Raw genomic sequence first — 14,661 nt, forward strand, 5'->3', positions numbered from 1 at the left:
TAAATGACGTATACTGGATCAACTAAGATGGCACTTCAGACTTGAGCAAAGTTGTCCAGAAACCAGCTTTAAACTGACCTCCTTCTGTAAAGCATAAAATTATAAAGGAAGACTCAGAAAAATGAGCTGGATTAGAAATTTGCACTTGAAGAGGTCAAGTCTTTCTCTTTTCCTTCCAATTAATAACGGTTTTGTTTTTGGTAATTAAATGTAATTATCTACCTATATCCATGCCAGAGTATCTCCACCCTCTGGGTTCACATGGACAAACACACACATTTATACTATACATTTAAAATATACTTGACTTCTGGCTTGCTTCCCAATTTCCCAAGGACAGAGCGGTAAGTACAGCTCTCAAAATCTCAGGGACAGGAATCTTCAAGAGCACCTAATCTACTCACTTTTAATACTGCAGTCCACACTTTTTAACTTCTAGAAGAGTGAATTCATTTTGACTTCTAGAGTTAGAAATTTCCTATCTAAAATGGACGATTCAGAAAAGTAATTCCTGATAACCCAAGGTAGTACGGCACATGTGGTTGGTATAACCCAGAGAAGCCTGGGCCCCAGACTCCCCTGCTCCTCCCTGTGGGCCTGCTCAGCTTACTGAACTCCCAGGAGTCTTCTTTCCCTGTTTTACAGCTGCAGGTAATAGTACTACTGGTGAGAAGGCCTGCTATGAAAATAGAAAAAGATAATACAAAGTCTATCAGAGTCCAGGACTTTATAGGTAGATATAAGCAAATAGTTCGTTCTCTGATGGCACAATTAGTACAACCAATTGAATTAGTTCAATTATCATACAATTATCATACAAGACCCACAGGTCTAATACACCTGCCTCCTCCTACAACGTTTTTCAGCAAAGCTGAGTATTTTTGCATGGCCAGAAAAACTTGCTTTCCTCTAACCACACTGTATGATTTCTTAACTCTTCCTTGCAGTGGTGTCTCTACAATTTCAGCATTCGTAGACAGAAATGTCCATGTTTATCTGTGATTTTTTTCCTGCTTTGTCACTGATTATTTTTGTTCAAAAATTCTCCAAAATTCCATTTATTTCTTGGTTAATTGTAACTCTGTTCTCAGCACATTTTAAAAAAAGACAATCCCAACTATTTTGCTACATACATTGAATAGGAGACTTCACCTGAACACGTAATATCTGATTTAACAGAAACAGACAATTCTGCATTCAATTTCAGCAAATTCAGATAACCACTTAGATCAACTTTAGGAATGGGCACACTAAAGAAAGAGTAAATTTGTACCCTGTAAGGCACAAAACTGTATTCTCAATAAGGGTCTGTGTAGAAAAAAAGGTATTTAAAACAAATGGAGCCTTATTTTTTGAGTTTATTAAATTTAAAATTTCTTTATTTTACCTTTTTAAGTCTATTTTTTTCATAGGAAATATTGGTCTGGGGCACCTGGCTGCTAAGTCAGTAGAGCATGCAACTCTTGATCATGGGTCATGGGTTCAAGCTCCATGCTGGGCGCAGAGCTTACGTTTTTAAAAAAATATGTGTGTGTTTGTGTGTGTGTGTGTGTGTGTGTGTGTGTGTATGGGGGAAGAGAAATAGGGATACGGTGGCTGGGTTATGGACATTGGGGAGGGTATATGCTATGGTGGAGTGCTGTGAAGTGTGTAAGCCTAACTCACAGAACTGTACCCCTAGGACTCATAATACATTATATGTTAATTAAAAATTATTATTAAAAAATATATATAGGTGTATGGTTTTTTTCTTGTGAAGGCCTTGTCTGGTTTTGGTATTTAGGGAATATTGACCTTACTAAATGGGTTGAGAAGTATTCTCTCTCTCCTATTTTTCTTTCTTTTTTTTTTAATAAAAGATTTTATTTATTTTAAAGAGAGAGAGATCACAAGTAGACAGGCAGGCAGAGAGAGAAGGGGAAGCAGGCTTCCCGCTGAGCAGAGAGCCCGATGCGGGGCTCGATCCCAGGACCCTGAGATCATGACCTGAGCTGAAGGCAGAGGCTTAACCCACTGAACCACCCAGGCGCCCCTCTCCTATTTTTCAGAGTTTGTGGAAGGATTGGTATTAATTCCTCCCTAGGTTTCTGAATGACTTTACCAATAAAGGCATTTGGTTGTGGGCTTTTATTTGTGGGACTTTGTTTCTTAAAAGAAGTTAGGAAATTTCAACCCTAATTCCTGTAATCCATGTGAAATTAGAAAGAACAGAAGAAATCCCACGGAAGGGATTATTTGTCACTTCATCAAGCTGAGGAAGTTCTTTCTTTTCCCAGTTTATTATTTTTTTAAATAAAGATTTTATTTACTTGAGAGAGAATGAGAGAGAGAGAGAGAGAGCATGAGACAGGGGAGGGCCAGAGGGAGAAGCAGACTCCAACCAAGCAGGGAGCCCAATGTGGGACTTGATCCGGGGATTCCAGGATCATGACCTGAGCTGAAGGCAGTCGCTTAACTAACTGAGCCACCCACGTTCCCCAGTTTGTTTATTTTTATCATGAAAGGGAGCATTTTGTCAAAAGCTTTTTTCTGTGTCTATGAGATGTGGGTTTTGTCCTTTTTTAATGTAGAGTGTTACATTCATTATTGTATGCTGAACCAACCTTGCATTCCTGAGATAAATCCCAGTTGGTCATGGGGTATAGTCCTTCTATATGTTGCTGGATTCTATTTGCTAGCATTTTGAGGGTTTTTGTATCTATTTTCATAAAGACCCAGGTCTACAGTTTTATTGTGAAGTCTCTGGTTTTGGTATCAGTATAATACTGGCCTCACAGAATGAGTGGGAAGTGTGCTCTCTTCTATTTTTGGAAGAGTCTGTGAATGACTAATGTTAATTCTTATTTAAGTATTTGGTAGATTTAACCAGTAAAGCCATTTGGTTCTGGGTTTTCTTTGTGGGACTTGTCTCTTAAAAGAAGTTAAACTATTTCAAATAATTCCTTTAATCCATAAGAAATTAGAAAGAGGAACAGAAGAAATGACCTACCTAATGTTCTTGGTTGTTCAAAAACAGAAACAAAAACAATTTATTTTTTAAGAAAGCATGTAAGAAATGAGACAGTCTTTCTTTCATGCAGGCTATCCACTCATCTATTAATACAGCCTTTCAAAATGTTGGTCTTATGGGGTTTAAATATCTCAGGTTGTCTAATTTAATCCCTACAAGAACCCCAGGAGGTCTGATCACCCTCAGCTGACACAGGAGAAAACTAAAGCTAAGAGAAATTACAGAAACTGTCCGAGGTCACAGTTAGACACACAGCAGTGTTTGTGAGCAGGTACTCTGAAGTCACAATCCCTCCTGGACTATCCAATAACTTGGTACAGTGAGTGAACTCCTAGCTTTGGGGCATCGGTTTCTTCATCTCTTAAATGAGAATAAGAACACTATATACTTCTTAGGGTCGTTGTATAAACAAAATGCACGTGCCTGGCTTGCAGGATATATGCATAACCCTAGCAGGGATTTCTACTATTACTACATATGGCCTAGTGATACCACGTAAGTTTTAAAGGTTCTAAAACTCGAAGTTTTAAGGCAAGCAAGAAATTTTAAGTCTTCGATTGGAGAGGAACCAGTTAAAAGGGATTTGATTCCAGTCACTGATGAACCAATTTACTACTCTATACCTTCTGACTGTATTACACATGCATCTAGTCAAAAAGTAAAAGCATTGGGGGGGGCTACATAAAACATGATCTTTATTGTGAATGCTTATCCATTTAAAAATATATCTATATGGGTGCCTGGGTGGTTCAGTCAGCTAAATGTCAGCCTTTGGCTCAGGTCATAATCCCAGGGTCCTGGTATGGAGTCCCACATCTGGCTCCCCGGGGAGTCTGCTTCTCCCTCTACCCTTCCCCCTACTCGTGATCACTCTCACATAAAATCTTAAAAAAAAAAAAAAAAAATATATATATATATATATATACACACACACACACACACACATCCCCATATATATACATACATATACACACACACACATATATACATATATATGTATGTATGTACCTTGTTTCGAGTTTTGAATTTTGTTTTTCATTGATGGGAACATAATTGGTTTTTCTATACCACCACTTTCTTTTTTCCTATAACCTAAGTAGGTTTAACATGTGAATACTCAAAATACATTACTGAAGATCCTCTACATTTTTTTTTTCAAGATTTTATTTATTTGACAGAGAGAGACACAGAGAGGGAGCACAAGCAGGGGGAGCAGCAGGCAGAGGGAGAAGCAGGCTTCCCACTGAGCGGGGAGCCCGACGGGGGCCTCGATCCCAGGACCCTGCTGTCAGGATCCAAATCGAAGACCACTGCCTAACAACTGAACCACCCAGGCGCCCGATCCTCTAAATTCTTTACAAAAAAGAAAAACAAAATAAAACCAAAATTCTCCAAATCGGTTTCACAGCTCAAAGTTAAGCTTAGTTTACGTCTGTTGCAGTTAAAAAATTGACCAACCAGCAGCACTTTCCCAATGAAGTCCTACAGTAAGCTATATAAGTTACAACGATGTGCGGGCCCTTTTATTTTTCCTAGGAGTTGTTATGGACTGCCAGTTCTTCTGCCAGGAGTGTAGCACGTTATTCAAAGCAGTTCCCTGTTCACTATCTTATTTGTCCCTCCCAGTAACCCTCCCCCCAATGGTGAGGCAGTCAGGAGACTTCCCATTTCTACCTTGAAGATGGGGAAACCAAGGTGGCTCCTAAGTAAGTTAGTTACCATGCTGGGCCTGGAATTCAAGACTCTGCCTTCTGCTTACCAACTGTCACTTCACGCCTGAAGCTATCTTGCAGGGCAAAGTGAACTCTCATGAAAGGATGCAACAGCATGATTGCTAAAAGGGCAGCAACAGCTTCTGCCCAACCGTTTACCTCTCATGGTTCTTGGAAGATAATGTCAGCTGAACTGCCTGACCAATTAAGATAGTTAGGTGGAGCAGGATGCTAACACCCATTTTCAGATAGGTCAGAAAATCTGCCGTTGTGGGACTCATTCACTCCAATACACTGTTCACTCCAGCCTTCTCGTGATTCAGTTACCAGGCCTGCTGGCTTGTGCACCCTGGCTGGTGCAAAGAACTCCCACACAGTGCTTCACCTCTGTTCCAAGTCTGCTCTGAGTATAATTACAGCAAGTGTACAACATGGCAGTGATTCTATTCATGACCCGCGAACGATGGGGGAAAAGCTAAGATACAGTAGGACCTCAAAACTCAACACAACTCCTCTACTCATTACAAAAATTATGCAAAATATTCCGTTTCCTAAATCAGAGGTAAAGAGACTTAACCGTGGCTCACCTTTGTCCTCTCGCAAGCTTTTAATATTCAGCTCAGTTTAACTTCCCTCAACCGGGCATTCAGGTGTGCCATTCCCAGCAGCAGACCCACTAGATCCAGTTCTCCCTCCCGTTACTGTAAACGTAGCTTCAGGCAGAAACCAACACTGCACTGTACGTTAATTCAAGTTTGAATTGAAAATAAAGACATAAAGGTGACTTCAGATACTGGGAAACAGGACCTAACTCGAAACGCAGCATGGGAGTGCAGTGGACCAAATGAATTGGGATTATAGCAACACTGCAATCATTATTCGTCTAACACTATGTGTCAGACTTCCCGACCTTACTGTACACCCAATTTAATTCTAACAACAACTTCATCAGGTATTATCACATCCGTTATTTGTGGAGAACTAGGACGCAAACAGTAAGTGAACTGCCTAAGTTCACACAACAACAAATGGTCCAAAGGGCTTGAAACAGGACTGTTATACCCTCAACCCCTCCACCAAAACTGCCCTGCCCTCAGCTATAATCCCAAACGAGATCATAAAATTAATGGGCATGACCTTGGGCCAGTCATTTCATAGCTCTGGGTCTCCCGTTTCCTCCACCATAAAGCGCCCTGCCCTCGGTGAGCTTTTGGGTGCTTTCCTGCTTTTTAATAACGTCCCCTGAATTTCCGACTGGATCCCTCCCCACCCCCAAACAGGTGTAAATGTTAGGACTGAAGTTTTTCAACCAAGGCGTGTTCTAGCACATTCTCCACTCTTCGGGGGTGCTAGGGTTTAGTCTTCGCTTCGCGGGTTTATCTTCCCCTACCGAACCTGTAAGGCTAATCCCAGACGTTCCCTCCCGGTCTGAGACCCCCTTCTCCCACTGCTAGGAGCGCCGACTAGGCCCGATCCCACTCCAGACCTTCCCCCGCTGACTCCGACCCACCTCGCGGCTTCCCAGGTAGCCAGTAAAAGGCCTCAGAAAGCCCTAGAAGCAAAGCCATAGGAAGAAGTTAGCCACCCAGAGGTCAAGGGAGCCTCTAGGGCACCTGCCACGCCTCCCGCCCCCGGCGGCGCTGCCAGGGCCTGGCTCCCCACGCCGAGCAGCCCAGATTCGGGCCTCGTCCCTCACCGCCGGCGCGTCTGCTGGGGCCTGGGCCCTCAAACCCAGCCCGACCCCCTCGCCCTGGCCACGCCCGGCCCTTCGCCGCCGCGCCCCGCACCCAGGCCCCCCGTGGTCCTCACAGGCCCGAGGACACGCGTGGGCCTCCTGCCTCACCTCGAGTTTTACGGGACCGCCGGCGGTGCCAGCGTCTCCACCCGCCCGCACACCTGGCCCCGCGCTGCAGTGGAGACAGCGGCAGAGGCTGCCCGACCGTCACGTGCCGCAGAACCAAGAGGCCTCGGCTACAGCCGCTGCCGCGCGAGCGAGCCCCACCGCGCGAAGCCCGGCCCTGCGTCCGCCCCTCGCTCCTGAGTAGCTAGGGCCGGCGCCAAGTCCCGCCCCCTCGCACAAGCTCCGGTCTTTGGTTGGCCGATGCGGCCATCGCTCTATGCACCTTCCCATACGCCCCCTAGGGCTATTCTTCGTGGAGTGTGAGGATTGGCTGGGAATGAGGCAGGAAGTGGCTGTTGATTGGACAGGAGGGAAGGAGGTGGGCCGCCCCTGAATCGGGAACCTCGAGCGCGCGCGCCCTGGGGCGGGGCTGGCCCGGCCGGCATTCCGGCGCCCGGTTGCCCTGGTGCCTTAGTGGGCCCGCTGCCCGGCCCTTCATCCCCAGCTGTTCGGTTCCTACGCCGCCGGAGCTTGGACCATGCCCCCGGCATGGGCATCCCGTTCCCTTGGCTTAGGGGCGAATGGCAGCCGGCAGACCGGGTGGGAGCTCCGCTGGGCCATCGGGAGGGGCCGGTTCCCGGAGGCGGCATACGCGGACCCGGGACGGAACCTGGCGCGGGCTCCTCTGGCCTGGCCTGGAGTTGACTGCGCAGCGCTGTGCATGTAACCCGGCGCCACCGTTCCTGCAGAGTCATCTCTCTGGGCGCAGCAGCCTGCCGCCGCCTTACCCAGCACAGAGTCCAGAATACTATAACCCAAGGTTATTTCCTTTTTCAGTTTAGGATGTCTCCTTGAATAAGATTACACGTAAGGGCCCGGAGACAGACTGACGGCGTTCGGGGAATAGGATGGGAAGATGTCAGACACATCACAGTTTTTGTAACCCACCTCAGACACATCTTCAGTATTAATATGCTGAGAACCTCAGAAAATGGTTTCTCTCGGCCTTTATAGGTCCTGGTCTCGGTCTTCCGTTTGTTTGGAGACCCAAAGGCTGAATCTTAAGATGGAAAAAACTACAATCAGCCACGGTTAAGTCTCTTTCCCTCTGATTTAGGAAACGGAATATCCTATCCTAAGAACCAGCATTATTCCCTCCTGGCGCTTGTGAGGACAAAAGAGGAGACAGAGTTTGATGTCTGCCTGAGTTTAGTATTCTCCAGTTCAACCCCCAGATCTATGGAAGAGAATTTTACTTATGATATTCCTTATGCCACGTGTTCCAAACAATGAGCTTAAAATGTAGTTATAGAAACTGTATGCAAGCAAAAGAGCTACTCCAGTAAAGGGGCCAAAAAGTAAAGAGAAGGGAAGGGGTGCCTGGGTGGCTCAGTTGTTAAAAGAGTTTGCCTTCCGCTCAGGTCATGATCCCACTCCCTGCTCAGCAGTGAGTCTGCTTCTCCCTCTCTCTCTGTGATCTCTCTTGCTCTATCTCTCAAATAAATAAAAATCTTTAAAAAAAATTTTTTTTAAAGAAAGAGAAAGTAATGTAGCTTTGAGTTGGAACCGCTTTCATCTAGAATGGACAGGGAAAGAAGAAGACTTGAGCTGGACCTGGTAAGGTGTGCAGGATTTCTGTAGATGGAGAGCTGGAAGAGAGTTGAAGTCTTCCTCAGATGAGGCAACGGCATATGCGAACAAAGGAAAATGGGTAGTGTGTGTTTAGGCTGGAGTGGTTTTTTTTGCTTTGTTTTTTAGATTATATTTATTTTATATTTATTTATTTGACAGAGATCACAAGTAGGCAGAGAGAGAGAGGGAAGCAGTCTCCCCACTGAGCAGAGAGCCTGATGTGGGGCTCGATCCCAGGACTCTGGGATCATGACGTGAGCTGAAGGCAGAGGCTTTACCCGTCTGAGCCACCTAGGCACCCCTAGGCTGGAGTGTTTTAAAAGATTTTATTTCTTTGGCTGGAGAAAGGTGTTTAAGAAAGCAATGGGATGTCAGCTCTAGGATTGGGGCTAACCCTTGAAGGCCTAGCCAAGGAGTCTGCAGGGAGATGGTTTGGATTTTAGATTATTTCAGTATTATTCCAGGGAGTTCTGAAAGACAGAGAGACTATGAAGACAGTTAGGAAGCCTCTTCTTGGAGCTGATTTAAAGGCAGTGTTAGGGAAAGGCAGCATGTATAGAAACAAAAGCATTAAATGTTGATGCTTGAAGAATGGTCCATTGGACTCAGGAGGATAGGGAAAGAGAGGAATCAAAGCCAACACTGGGAGTGTGAGCCTGGGTGACTGGAGGTGAACTGGATAGCCCCCCCAAAAGAGGGAATTCAAGCTTGGCTGATCTTGGGGATCCTCTCTGGGCCAAAGACAGAGCAAGACTGGAGATCTTGCTAAGAATCCTGCTTGGGGTTTTTTTGGCTAAAGCATAATGTTCTTCAGAGGAAGAAGTAAGGGGCACGTGGGTGGCTCAGTCAGTTAAGATCATGATCCCAGGGATGCCTGGGTGGCTCAGTTGGTTGGACGACTGCCTTCAGCTCAGGGCGTGATCCTGGAGTCCTGGGATCGAGTCCCGCATCGGGCTCCCAGCTCCATGGGGAGTCTGCTTCGCTCTCTGACCTTCTCCTCGCTCGTGCTCTCTCTCACTGTCTCTCTCTCTCTCTCAAATAAATAAAATCTTTAAAAAAAAAAAAAAATACGTTCTTTAAAAAAAAAAGATCATGATCCCAGGACCCTGGGATGGAGACCCAAGTAGAGCTCCCTGCTCAGCCGGGTGCCTGCTTCCGCCTCTCCCTCTGCCGCCCCCCCCCCAAAATTGTGCTGTCTTTTTCTCTAAAGAAATAAGTAAAATCTTAAAAAGAAGAAGGAGGCGGCGGCAAAGGACAAACCTCATTGAATATATTCCGCCCGCCCCCAATTTAAAAGCAGTCACTGTTGATTAACTGACCAGATTACAAAAATAATTGCTCAGTTCATCCCTCTACTAAGCCTGCAAGTCTGGTCTTCCATGCTGCCAGTATCTCCACCTTTTACAAAATGGGTGGTCTTTTTCTTGATTCCGCTCGTGGAAATGATCTTCTGATGGGCCTTAGGAAGTTGTTTGCCTCTCCAAAATGTTTTCCAGCAGTGAAGATCTCATCAATCAGATCCCCCATGCAGATAATGCCATACTTACCAAGAGATGGAGAAATCCAAGGGTTATCTGTCAGGGCAATTGGCCCTTGTTGATTTTGCCATAACCACACTTGTGGATTTGCTCATTTTCTGACTTTAGGTTCAGGTACTTCCTGTGCAATATATGGGTTCCGTGAGTGAAAAGTGAAAAGGAGGCTTTTTCATAATGTGTGTATGTTATTTTTTCAGTGAAGAATCACATAAATGGGGGGCGCCTGCCTGGCTCAGTTGGTAAAGTTTGTCACTCTTAATCTCGGGCTTATGAGTTTAAGCCCCAACACTAGGTGTAGAGCTTACTTAAAAATCAATAAATGTCTGCTTTTGTGTTTAGTTTTAAAAAATAAAATGTTTAGGGATGTCTGGGTGGCTCAGTCATTAAGCATCTGCCTTTGGCTCAGGTCAGGATACCCGGGACCCAGGATGGAGCCCACAGTGGGATCCCTGCTCGGTGGGGAGACTTCTTCTCCCTTTTCCTCTGCCTGCTGCTCCCTATGCTATGCGCTTGCTCTCTCTCTCTCTCTCTCTGTGGCAAATAAATTCTAAAAAAATTTAATAAAATGTTTAAAACTCATTGTAAACGAAATTGTTGACCAATCCCTCCTTCCTATCCAATTGCTTCTTTTTTTTTTTTAAAGATTTTATTTATTTATTTATTTGAGAGACAGATCACAAGTAGGCAGAGAGGCAGGCAGAGAGAGAGGAGGAAGCAGGCTCCCTGCTGAGCAGAGAGTCCGATGCGGGGCTCGATCCCAGGACCCTGAGATCATGACCTGAGCCGAAGGCAGAGGCTTTAACCCACTGAGCCACCCAGGTGCCCCCCAATTGCTTCTTATAACTTAACTTGCCCTCTACCTATCTGCAAAGCAGCCCTCACTCTTGCTTATCCCCTCCTTCCCTTGCTTGAAAGAAAAAGGGGGCACACAGCCAGAGGGAGCACTGTACATTCCTCTTTAGTTCTTTCCTACTGGTGAGGCTAGTAACCAGCCTCCAACAGGAAGCTCTCTAGGGGTCCACCAATAATCACCTGAATAGCATAAACTCAGGTGTGGCCGAAAGGGGGTCCTTATGGATAACAAAAGACACTCCTGGGGCACTTGGGTGGCACAGTAGGTTAGATGTCCGATTCTTGATTTTGGCTCAGGTCGTAATCTCAGGGTCCTGAGATCATGCCCAGCGTCAGGCTCTACATTCAGTGTGGCGTGTGCTTGAAAGTGTCTCTCTCTCCCTCCGCCTCTGTACCTCCCCGCTCTTGCTCTCTCGCTCTCTCAAAATAAATAAAATCTTTTAAAAAATAAAAATAAGGGGCGCCTGGGTGGCTCAGGGTTAAGCCTCTGTCTTTGGCTTAGGTCATAGTCTCCGGGTCCTGGGATCGAGTCCCACATCGGCTCTCCGCTCACCAGGGAGCCTGCTTCCCCAACCCCTCTCTGCCTGCTTCTCTGCCTACTTGTGATCTCTGTCTCCATGTCAAATAAATAAATAAAATCTTAAAAAATAAAAATAAAAAAGATGCTCCTGTCGTTCAGGAAATTCCAAGGATTTTAGGAGCTGTGCACCAGGAACCCAGAACAAAGACCAATTTTTATTACACTACCATTCCCTCATAGCAATTCCCAACCCATCCCTACTGCTGGCCTCAGGCAAATGCTGACTTGATTTGTTACTACAGAGTTCTCTTTTCTAGAGCTTCATATTAATAGAACCATAGAGTATATAGTGTTTTGTGTCTGGCTTCTTTCACTCAACAAAGTCTTCCAGGATCCTCATTTATACAGTAACATTTATCACAAATTTGTTCCTTTTGCTTGCTAAGTAGCATTCTATCATATGAGGATGCCTATCTGTTTACCCATTCACCAAGTAACAGTTATCTGGGCAGTTTCGAATTTGGGGCTCTATGGTATAAAATAGCTATGGACTCTTTGTACAGACATCTCTTTTAATGTTCTCTGAATAACCTGACATCTTCCATTTTTCTTGGTGGTTTACTACCATGATTGGTAGTTTCATCTTCCTGGTGCTTCCCAAGACTATGGAGTAAGGTTTTGTTGAAATCTTACATACCAGAAAAATCTTCTGGGACACCTGGGTGACTCAGTCTGTTCTGTTGGGCATCTGCCTTCTGCTTGGGTCATGATCTCAGAGTCCTGGGATTAAGCCTCGCATCAGGCTCCCTGCTCAGTGGGAAGCCTGCTTCTCCCTTTCCCTCTGCTGCTTCCTCCACTCATGCTTGCTAGCTTTCTCTCAAGTAAATAAATATTTTTAAGAAATCTATTTATTCTACCCTCACATAGGTTTTTTTTAACTTTATTGATATATAATTTACATACCATAAAGTTTGCCTATTGTCAGTAAATGATTCAATAATTTTTAGTAAATGTAGAGAATTCTACAGCCATTACCACAATCCAAGTTCAGGATATGTGAGCCTTTGTCCATATTTGCAGTCAACTCCCAGTCAACCCCAGGCAACTGCTAAATGGCTTTCTCCCTCTATTGATCTCCATTTTCTAGAGAGGTCACATAAATGGAATCATACTGAGGGGAATGGGGTAATTGCGTGATGGGCATTAAGGAGGGTGTGTGATGTGATGTGATGTGATGAGCACTGGGTGTTTTATGCAACTGATAAATTATTGAATACTACATCTGAGACTAACGATGTACTAGATGTTGGCTAATAGGATTTAAATTTAAAAAAATAAAGTAATAGAAATTTTAAAAATAAATGGGATCATACAATATGTAGTCGTCTTCCCATACATGTTAGCAGCATGTATAGGAATGCATTCCTGATCATTGCTGCATAATATTCCATTGCGAGACGACATGGATGGAACTAGAGGGTGTTCTGCTAAGTGAAACAAGTCAGTCAGAGAAAGACAATTATCATATGATCTCTCTGATATAAGGAATTTGGGAGGCAGGGCGGGAGGTCGTGGGGGGTAAGGAGGGAAAAAACGAAACAAGATGGGATCAAGAGGGAAACAAACCATAGGAGACTCTTAACTCAAAACAAACTGAGGGTTGTGGGGGGGTAGGGAGAGGGTGGTTGGGTTATGGACATTGGGGAGGGTATGTGCTATGGTGAGTGCTGTGAAATGTGTAAGCCTGACGATTCACACACCTGTACCCCTGGGGCTTATAATACATTATATGTTAAAAAATAAAATAAAATATTCTGTTGCAAGGCTAGGCCACAATTTGTCTATCCATTGAACAGCTGATTGGCCTTTAGATTCTTTTCAGTTTGGGGCTATCGTAGGTAATGTTGTCATGAACATCTGTATATGAGCTTTTTTTTTTTTTTTTTTTTTAAGATTTTATTTATCTATTTGACAGAGAGAGAGAGCCAGGAAGAGAGGGAACACCAGCAGGGGGAGTGGGAGAGGGAGAAGCAGGCTTCCCGCTGAGCAGGGAGCCCGACATGGGTTTCAATCCCTCGACGCTGGAATCACGACCTTGGACCCTGGGATCACGACCGGAGTCAAAGGCAGACGCTTAAAGATTGAACCATCCAGGCGCCCCTGTATATAAGTTTTTATACAAACATCTCTATTTCTCTTGGGTACTCTGTAGGAGTAGAACTGCCTATCTCTGCGGTAGATCTGTGTTTAGCTTTAGAAGAGTCCCCAATTGTGGGACGCCTGGGTGGCTCTGTTGAGCAGCTGCCTTCGGCTCAGGTCATGATCCCAGTATCCTGGGATCGAGTCCCACATCGGGCTCCTTGCTCGGCAGGGAGCCCACATCGGGCTCCTTGCTCGGCAGGGAGCCTGCTTCTCCCTCTGCCTGCCTCTCTGTCTGCCTGTGCTCGCTCTCTCTCCCTCTCTCTCTGACAGATAAATAAATAAAATCTTTAAGAAAAAAAAAAAAAAGAAGATTCCCCAATTGTTTTCCAAAGTAGTTGTGCTATTTCACAGTCCCATGCCGGAAGGTTTTGGTTCTCTGCAGCATCGCCAGCACTTGCTATTGTCTGTGTTTGTTGTTGGTAGCCCTTCTAGTGGGTATGTAGGAGCATCTCACTGTGGTTTGTTCCAAATGCAGTGAGCCCCTTCTGGCAGCAAAGCTGTTGGATGGTGCAGTCCGCCCAGTCATGGTCGGCTGCCTTTCTGCTGCCCAGGCTGGGGGAATTCAAGCAGCCCCGGGCAAGAATACCACAGACTCTGTTCTCACCCAGAGTTCAGTGGTTTTTCATGGACAAATGCCCCTCAATTTGTCCTTTGCTTTTTGTCTATTTCCAGAACCCTACATGGTTTTTTTTTTCTTTTTCTTTTTAAAAAGATTTTATTTGGGTTCCAGGGTGGCTCAGTGAGTTAAGCCTCTGCCTTTGGCTCAGGTCATGATCCCAGGGTCTTGGGATCAAGCCCCTCATCAGGCTCTCTGCTCAGTGTGGATCCTGCTTCCTCCTCTCTCTCTGCCTGCCTCTCTGTCTACTTGTGATCTCTCTCTGTCAAATAAATAAATAAGATCTTTTTAAAAAATAAATAAATAAAAGATTTTATTTATTTATTTGAGAGAGAGAGACACACAGTGAGAGAGGGAACACAAGCAGGGGGAGTGGGAAGGGGAGAAACAGGCAGCCCGATGTGGGGCTTGATCCCAGGACCCTGGGATCATGGCATGAGCTGAAGACAGAAGCTTAATGACTGAGTTACCCAGGTGCCCCTAAATGGTTTTTTGGATTTATGTTTTTCCTCCAACTTTATCATTGTTTCCTGGAGAGAGAATTGTTGATCTCCACACTTTGCCATATACTTTTAGTTGAAGATTTTTTTCCCTCTGTATGTCTTCCCTTGACATTGCTTTCTTCCTGTTTTCTTGCATTGGTCTCTATGTTTCGCATTGCAAGGGCCATGTCTGCCATTAGAAAAACTTGGAAAGTTTATAAAAATCCTAGTGCCCGGGCACCTGGGTGGCTCAGTTG

At 45.0% G+C, this 14,661-nt stretch overlaps 1 protein-coding gene across 2 annotated transcripts in view; it reads right to left on the bottom strand.

The window, feature by feature from the left end:
* The window catches only part of CANX (calnexin), a 36,912-nt gene extending 30,201 nt beyond the window's left edge, over positions 1-6,711 (bottom strand). For both annotated transcript variants that reach the window (XM_044262523.1, XM_044262531.1), the window contains exon 1: positions 6,566-6,711. The gene's annotated coding sequence lies outside the window, so the exon portion shown is untranslated. The remainder of the gene's footprint in view (positions 1-6,565) is intronic.
* Positions 6,712-14,661: the final 7,950 nt, after the last annotated feature.

The sequence above is a fragment of the Neovison vison genome, chromosome 1, assembly GCF_020171115.1.
Source record: "Neovison vison isolate M4711 chromosome 1, ASM_NN_V1, whole genome shotgun sequence".
Classification (NCBI taxonomy): Eukaryota; Metazoa; Chordata; class Mammalia; order Carnivora; family Mustelidae; genus Neogale; species Neogale vison.